This window comes from Hordeum vulgare, chromosome 3H (assembly GCF_904849725.1).
Source record: "Hordeum vulgare subsp. vulgare chromosome 3H, MorexV3_pseudomolecules_assembly, whole genome shotgun sequence".
In the NCBI taxonomy this organism is placed as follows: Eukaryota; Viridiplantae; Streptophyta; class Magnoliopsida; order Poales; family Poaceae; genus Hordeum; species Hordeum vulgare.
The window spans coordinates 335,046,811-335,056,299 of NC_058520.1; positions in this window are offsets into that span (position 1 = coordinate 335,046,811).

Consider the following 9,489-nt stretch of genomic DNA (forward strand, 5'->3'; position numbering starts at 1 on the left):
TACACCCAGTGGGTTCACTAAGAGTGACCCCACTGGCATGCAACTCAAGCAGGCCTGCCCTATTGAGCTGCATGTTACCACCTACGCCTACGAGGCCAATACTAACCCACCTGAGTACAACTTACTCTCGGAGACTCTTACAGAAAGTGCACTCCGAGTGCCACAACTGCTAGCAGTCGGTCATGTTATTTACAGACCTGACCAAAGCAAAGACAATATGTATAAAGACAACTGCCGGTGCAAGCACTCGACAGAAGTCTCGGGGACTACACCCACTGGGTTCACTCAGAGTGAACCCATTGCAAACAACAGCTGCTTTCCAAAAACACCCAGTGGGTTACGAGAGAAAAATAAATACTTACTAGCCCACTTACTCGGATATCATCCCGCAGCTCCAAGCTCCGCTGGTACGAGGATGCGACGGAGTCGTAGGCCCTCTTGGCTTCCCCATCCATCAGCTCCGCCTGCACCATGGCCCCCTTGGCCGCTCCCACGTGCTCCTCCGGGAGACGCTGGATGTTGAACTCGACATTCGACGAGCCTGGCATCGTCGGAAGTTCCTGAGGCATCCCGAGGTCCGTTCCAGTCGGCACCTCAACCACCAGCGCCGGTTCAGTCGGCGGCAGCACCTCAGTCGGCGGCACGTCGGCGGCGAGAGCAGAAACAGGCGGAGCAGCCTCAAGAACGGGCTCCACAGCCTATTCAGTTCTCCCCTGATCGCCCTCGTCCACGCAAATCGCCCCTGATAGACCGAACAACGCAAGATCTCAGAAAAAGAAAGAGGCAGAACCTATGATAGAACAAAACACTCAAGGTCACTACAACACACCTGGCTGGGACGAGACGACGTTGTCCGTGTCCATGAGGTCGGCTTCTTAGCGCGCCGGAGAGGTGGCAGAAGTACCAACTCTGTCGAGTGAAATCCATTCGACCAATGAACAAGAATTCACTCGGATAACAGAAGAAATTAGAAGATCGATACACTTACGTGGAGGTGACGGGGACAGCAACCCTCATCCGCGGCAGAGCCTTCCGAGGTTTGGACCCACTCGGTTTGGCCGCCTTGGAAGACTCACCCGCAGGTTCAGCGGCAGCATCCCTGGCCCTTTTAGTGCTCCGAGCACTCGGGACCACCGGGGCAGTGGGCGGAGCACTCGAAGATGCTGGAGGGGCCGAGGGAACGGCAGGCTCGTGTCGGCGCTTGGTCTGATGCTCTGTTTGCGGAGGCGGAGAGTCCTGCTCTTCGTCTTCCTCCTCTTCCTCGCTGGTCTCTTCCTCCGACTCCCCGCTGTCGGAAACGTATTCAGCGCTCTCCACGCTGCCCTCCTGGCTGCCTTCCTCCTCCTTGGCCGGGTTCCCGTTCGAGATGGGAGAAAACCAGTTGGTCCACTCCTGCATAAAATTCAGTCGGCGACATAAGACGTCGCACAGAGATTCAAGCAAACGATAATATTAAGACAGTTAGGAGCACTCGACAAGTGCCACTCACCTGATTCGGAGGAGGATTATCCGCGAAGAAGGGCTTCACTCGCCGTGATCCTTTGGGATTCTCGCAGGGGCCTGTGATCTGGAGCACCCATGAGGTCACCCTCTCCTCAGTCACGTCCACGACGTTGGTCCGAGTGGAATCCTCGGGCCCCGTATAATGCCACATGGGGTGGTCGTGAGCCTGCAGGGGCTGGATACGCCGACCGAGGAAGACCTCCAGCAAGTCTATGCCAGTGACCCCCCTCCTGACGACATCTACGAGCGCCCCGACCAGAGGTTGGATGTCGTTCTTCTCCGCCCTCGTGAGCGCGAGTTGCTTAGGTGGGGCGGGCCGATCTAAGCTAAAGGGAGGCAGCCCTGTCGAAGCATTCGGGCAGGCGATATCCTGGCAGTAGAACCACGTCGACTGCCAGTTCCTGACCGACTCACTTAGCTGGAGGGTGGGATAACTGCTCCGACTCTTTTTCTGGAAACCTAGACCCCCGCAGAGCTGGAGAAGATGTGTTTTACCATCCGACTGGCTAAGTCATTTGATGGTCTGGGATCTAGCAGAAAATATGTGCTTGAGCAACCCCCAATGGAGAGGACAGCGAATGAAACACTCACACAGAACTATAAACGGCAGAGAGATGGGCAATGGCGTTCGGGGGAAAGTGGTGAAGTTGTGCCCCGAAGTGATTCATGATGCCCTTGAAGAAAGGATGCGGGGGCAAGGAGAAACCTCGATAGACGTGGCTGAGAAGCAAGACGTGCTCCCCCTCCCGGGGCGCCGGCTCGACCTCGTTCTCCGCCGGCAGCCTCCAAGTCTTGTGCACGATCATCCCGTGCTCGACCAGCTGCAGCCGATTCCCCTTCGTCACCGTGAGGGGAGGAAGTCGCCTTGAATCCACCCCGCCGGCAGCGGCCGCTGCCGCCGCTGAGCAGGAGCCGTCGCCTTCCCCTTCTTCTTCCTCGCCTCCATCTTGCTCGTCTGACCCTTGGTCATGGCGGAAGTTGGGAGCCCGCGGGAGGAAGGGGGAGGGAAGAGTGTAGAGGTGCTGGAGGTGGCGAGAGAGACGGAGCAGGTGAAGGCAAGAGATTCAGCGAGCGTAACGAAGAACCCTCGCCACCGAGATTTAAGTAGGGCTCCGACTGGGTCGCTGGCGGGTAGGCCCGAAACCTTATCCCCCGACCCACCGCAGCGATATTAGTGGAGAGGTTGAAGGCGCGAGAATCGAGGCGTCAGGCGCTACTCGAGCGCGATGGCGTCATCCCCGTTGAGCAGGCGGAACCCGAAATTTGAGATCCCGGAAAATCCGCCGCTTTCAACTCCGCCACTGTCAGTTGACCGGTCGCGTCAAAAGATGCCGCAGAAGCACTCGGCTTCCGACAGTCTGTTTCGCGAGTACTTCCACTCGGATCGTTGGTCAGAAAAGATAAAATGGATCGGGGCAGGCAACGCCCAAGCCAAATCTGTTCCAGTCGGATCCAAACTTCAAGCACCGCTTCGTCGTTTCAACCACAATCCATTCGGGGACTAATGATGGGGTCATAGTCCTAGGGTAGGGTCATATGCCTGTCATGTAGGTCCTACCCAAGGACTACCCCTCACAAAGGACAAGGCCCTTAGTCAGTCCCGACTGAATTAAGGAGTCCCCATCATCCAGTCGGTAACAGGTCCTCAACCATCCAGTCGAAGACTAGCATTCGGAGGATACCAAGCTAACCGACTGGCTACACTCGGTACATCGTAACCTCTCTGGACGGAAACGGTCGTACGTTTCCCGGTGCATTTATTAGCATTTAGAGCATACGTTACCTGTAACGTACGCATTCAATCCCCACTACTCCACCCCTGTACCGGAACCGTTGTGGAGGGCAACGCACTCTATATAAGCCGCCCTCCCCCACTGGTAGAGGGGTTAGCAACTCATTGTATTCCCTATTCCACTCAACAACAAAGCTCCCTGAGCACTGAGACGTAGGGTTATTATCTCCACCACAGAGGGGCCCGAACTCATACATTCTCGCCGTAGCTGAGACTCTGCCCATCCTTTTCGTACCCTACACATCTACTATCAGGCTTATACCCACAACAAGTAGGCTTGAGCTTTATTGCTTCCTCAGGAGACAGCTTATCTAGATCAGAAGGCAATTGCTCTCTTTGCGAGCCATTAGTTTCATCGAACCGCACATCTACAGTCTCAACAACTTTGTTGTGATAGTTGTTGAAGACTCTGTAAGTGTGCGAGTCCTTTCCATAACCGAGCATAAAACCTTCATGTGCCTTAGGTGCAAATTTTGAGCTATGGTGAGGATCTCTAATCCAGCACTTTGCACCGAAGACTTTGAAATAACTTACATTGGGTTTCTTGTCAGTGAGGAGTTCATATGAGGTTTTCTTGAGGAAATTGTGAAGGTATACCCTATTGATGATATGGTATGCAGTGTTGATTGCTTTAGGCCAAAAGCGACGAGGAGACTGATATTCTTCAAGCATAGTTCTTGCCATTTCAACCAGAGTCCTATTCTTCCTTTCGACAACACCATTCTGCTGAGGAGTATAAGGAGCATATAATTCGTGAGTAATACCAAGTTCATCAAGATAATCATCAAGACCAGTGTTTTGAACTCGGTTCCATTATCACTCCTGGTATGTTTGATCTTGATGCCGAAGTTCGTCGAGGCCCTTGAAGAAAATCGTTTGAATATTTCCTGCACTTCAATTTTATACACTATGATATGCACCCAAGTATATCTAGAATAATCATCAACTATGACTAAGCCATATAAAGATGCTGCATTGGTTAGTGTGGCATAGTGAGTAGGTCCAAATAAATCCATGTGAAGCAATTCGAATGGACGTGTAGTGGTCATGATAGTCTTCGAGGGATGCTTGGATCTGGTCATTTTCCTAGATTCACAGGCACCGCAGAGCTGATCCTTGAGGAATTTGACTGATTCGATGCCGATGACATGCTTCTTCTTCGCGAGCGTGTACAAATTCCTCATGCCTACATGACCTAGTCCTAGGTGCCACAACCATCCTTCTAAGGTTTTTGCTAGTAAGCAAGTGGCTGGTTGAGGACCTGTAGAGAAATCAACAATGTACAAATCCCCTCTTCTTACACCTTCGAAGACTTTGGATCTGTCAGATTCCATGATGACTACACATCTATATCTACCAAAGTTAACAATAATATCAAGATCACAAAGCATCGAGACTGACATGAGGTTAAAACCAAGGGATTCAACAAGCATCACTTTGTCCATATGCCTATCCTTGGAAATAGCAACTTTGCCAAGTCCCAATACCTTGCTTTTACCTTTGTCAGCATATGTGATTTGCTTTAGAGGTGATGGAGTTAGTGGCATATTCATCAGTAAGCTTTTATCACCAGTCATGTGATGTGTGCAGCCACTATCAAGAACCCACTCAGTATTCTTGGGTTTGTCATCTTGCAGATGAATTAGTACAGCTTACCATCTCATATGCTTCAGATTTGAAGAATATGATACTAATTTCATCAGATCAGTAATTTCATCATAACAGAAATGTAAGGACGTGTGAAATATTTCTATTTCATCAATCATTAGCTTGCGTCCTATCAAGCATTTCCTCAGGTCTCCAGCAAATTCTTCAGATGATGATTTTCATCTGGAGACCTGACATGTAGTAGTGATTAGTTCGATTTCTTCACCACCCACATCTGAAGGGGTGGCAAAGCATTCATCATCCTGCGAGCACCATATGAGAAAGGTGGCATTGAAGCCAATGCACTTCTCTTAACAGTAGGGGGTTAAAGTACTCATATGAATATGCAGAGAACTGGTTTGAGGATTTATGAACAGAATGATTTGAGGAGTAACACTCATATTCATATTCCTTGTAGTTTCCCTGCATGTTAGATGCATTAGCACGGGTACGAGCATAGTTTTGACCAGTTGAGGACTTTGATCCTCTTGAAGACTTTGGTCCTCCTGAGGAATTTGATCTGGGGTTCAGATTCTTCAGTGGTGGTGTCATGAGGACATTCACCTGAAGATTTTCAAGACAGCTTTTGGGAACCCAGATTTTCCTCAGGGGGAGGCCATTTCTGCAGTTAGTTCCAACATATCGAGCAAATACTTCACCAGATTGATTTTTGAACAGTTTATAGTTGGAGTCAAATGACTCATCTGAGGAATAGGATAATTCACATGAAAAGCCAGTTAGATTAGATGGATCAAAAGGAGGCCCAGTAGCAGCAACCCATGAGGTTTTGGGATACTGCTCAGGTTTCCAATAAGATCCATCAGCATTTAATTTCCTCTCAAAGGCAATTCCTTCTTTCCTCGGGTTCCTGTTCAAGATCTTCTTTTTGAGCACATCACAAAGGGTTTGATGTCCTTTGAGGCTTTTGTATATGCATGTCACGTACAATTCCTTCAACCCTGCATTTTCATCACTAACATTTGTGTTTTCCTCAAGTGAGGAAATAGAACAACAGGTGCAGTTGAAGAATTTGTAGCATTTGATGATTCTGGTGAGGAATTAGCAGTTTCGCATTCAATGCATTTAATACATGGAGGAATGAATTCAACTTGACCAGCGCTGATCTGTTGAGCTAGTAATGAATCATTTTCCATACGAAGATCATCATGAGAAATCCTCAGCTTCTCAAGATCAAGCTTCCTTTGGAGAAATTCATAGGAAACCTTCTCATGATCAGTGAGGAGTGTATCATAACGATCCTGAAGATTATCAAATCTAGACTGAAGACTTTTCACATCTTCAGTGAGGATTTGGGTAAGGTTCATTTCATCATTCAACAGATCATCACTTTTATCTAGTAGTTTCTAAAGCTTTTCCAGGGCAGTTTGTTGTTTAGTGGCAATGATAGCAAGTTTACTGTAACTGGGTTTCTTATAATCATCAGGTTCACAGTCACTTGAATCAGAGGAGGAGGCATTATTTGGTACCTTTGAACCTTTTGCCATGAAGCAATAGGTTGGAGCGAAGTCCTCAGCATAGTCATCAGTGTGGATGGTGCTATCATTTTCTTCAAGGTTGAAGATTGACTTGCTGACGAAAGTGGTTGCCAGTGCAAGACTAGCCTGTCCGGATTCTGAGTCTTCATCAGAACCCTCTTCTTCATCACATTCCTCTGATTCTGCCTCGAAGTCCATTTCCTTGCTAATAAGTGCACGAGCCTTTCTGAAACTAGTCTTCTTGTGTGATGAGGGCTTTGAAGATGAGGATTTTGAAGATTTCTTCTTCTTCTTCGAGTCATCAGAACTGTCATCCTTGTATTTCTTCTTCTTTGATTCCTTTCCCCAACGGGGACAATCAGCAATGTAATGACCTGATTTCTTGCACTTGTGGAAGGTTCGTTTCTTGTAGTCCTCAGATGAAGATTCTGACTTCCTCATGTCTCTTCTTGAAGATTTACCGAATTGGCCACATCATGTAAATCTCTGGAATTTCCTCACGAGCATTGCAAGCTCCTGTCCAAATTCTTCAGGGTCACCAATGCTGTCATCTGTGTCTTCTTCTTCACATGAGGAAATTGCTCTAGCCTTCAGTGTACGTGGTCTGGAATAGCTTGGTCCATATAGATCTCTCTTTTCTTCTAGCTGGAATTCATGAGTATTTAGCCTTTCAAGTATATCAGCTGGATCAAGCATCTTGTAGTCTGGTCTTTCTTGAATCATCAGAACGAAAGTATCAAATGAAGAATCCAAAGATCTGAACAGTTTCTTCACAACTTCGTGATTAGTGATGTCTCGAGCTCCCAGTGCTTGTAGTTCATTTGATATGTCAGTGAGGAGATCAAAGGTGTCTTGGCAGCTTTCATTGTCATGTCTCTTGAAGCGATTGAAGAGATTGCAAAGAATATCAACACGAGAGTCACGCTCGGTTGATACTCCTTCATTTACCTCGCACAGTCTCTCCCAGATCAGTGTTGCAGAGCCCAAAGCACTTACTCTTCCAAACTGTCCTAGGCTCAGATGGCCACAGATGATGTTCTTCGCTTGAGAATCGAGTTGCTTGAATTTCTTCACATCAGCAGCAGAGACACTGGCAGAGATGATGGGGACGCCATGTTCCACAATATACCAGAGATCATTATCAATAGCTTGTAGATGCATTTGCATTTTGTTCTTCCAGAAGGGAAAGTTCTTTCCTTCGTAGGTAGGACATGTTGCAGTCACCTTAAACATGCCTACAGTCGACATAACTAAAACTCCAGGTGGTTAGACCAAAATCACACAGAACAAGGGAGTACCTTGCTCTGATACCAATTGAAAGTGCATTATATCGACTAGAGCGGGGGTGAATAGGAGATTTTTAGAATTTCATCACTGAGGAAATTCCTTTTGAGGAGATTCCTCACTGATGACTAACTTACAGCAGATATGGCATGCTCTTGTGGAGAAAATGAGCAGCACCTCCTCAAGTTCATTTCTGGCTGAAAAGTAGCTTTGTACAGCAAGTGCTAGCTACACTTCTTTTCTTGAGGTGAATTTTTGCAGGTGTGTAGTCCTTCCATACCACATGCTCCAGGACATGGTTTCACCTCTCATCCCTGCGTGTAAAAACCACTTGTATCAGCCCCTAGTTTCGTGCTGAGATGTTTACCTTAGTCAGCAGTTGTTCAAACCAACTCCACTTGAAGCCAAACTCCCCACTCACCTTCCAGGTAGAATGCCCCACCTCCTAGACATGCTTGGCTGGCCATTTGGACCCTGTAGGCACAGGTGACCGTGGTGGCCACCACCCTAGACTGCAATATGGGCGCTCTGCACTTTGTTGCTTTCCCCGAGTCCATCTCTTGCTAAACTAGGATGCCCCAGCATGTCTCAGAGTCTTCCCTTGACCATTCAAAGCATATCCATCCACTAGCTAGCCTCCAAGCTCCTCCTGGGGTGCGTGGAGACCATGCACCGAGAGCTCCAGAGAGCTCCCGAGCTCTCTCGGCCTCCCCCTCCCTTAACACCTCACTCCTGAGCATCTCTGGCTCCCTCAAACCGTCCTCCTCTCTCCCTGGAACCCCTCCTAAGCTCCCCTTCTTCCTCCTGAGCCTTCTCTTCCTCCCCTTTCTCTTCGGCAGCCATGGCCGAAGCCACCGGAGGCCGCCGCGTGAGCATAGCTAACCAGGGGTCTCCCCTCGCCCCTGGGCCCCCTTCGGAGGACCACCTCGTCGTCGGGCCTCCTCCCCAGCTCCTCCCGCAGCCGGTCTACCCCCCTGCCTCGCCTGTGTGCGAGCGGGAGGAAGGAGAAGACCCTCACGCACTGGACCCCTCGTCAGCGAACCAGCGCCCGGGCCCGCCGTTAAGTGGAGGCGGATTCCCTCAGAAGCGCCACCTCACAGAGGAGGCGCACTAGGTAGAGTATGCCTTCAGCGTGGCCCTCCTGCGCGCCAGGCCGAGCCAGCAGGCCGGCCCATTCCCTCTCCCTCGCCGGTGGCACAAGATAGCCCCGAAGCTAAGCCCTTTCCCATTTTCTATTTGGTTAAACTCATAAATTCCATATTAAATCCATTCTAGCTCCAAATTTGATGATTCAAATTTCAGCAGGTCTCTAAAATAAAGATCTATCCAATTATTGACTTTGCACATTTTTTTCAAAAAACTTTCATAATGTATTTATATTTAAATATTGAAAGTGCGTTATATCGACTAGAGGGGGGTGAATAGGAGATTTTTAGAATTTCATCACTGAGGAAATTCCTTTTGAGGAGATTCCTCACTGATGACTAACTTACAGCGGAAAAACTAAAGGATCAGAAGTGCAAAGTTTCACAACAGCAGGTTTTCAGAGTGAAGAATGTGAAAACAGATTGCACTGTGAGTAGGCACGCAGAATACAGATGAGGATTAACTGACGTGAAGAATTTGGGGTTGAGGAAATTCAAAGAAAGTCTTCAGCAAATTCTTCAAACAGTCGCAGTGAAAGTCATCAACACATAATACGAGGAAAGTAAGGAGTTGAGGAATTAGAACCCGTTTCTTAGTGAAGACAGTCGTTGATGACCCAGT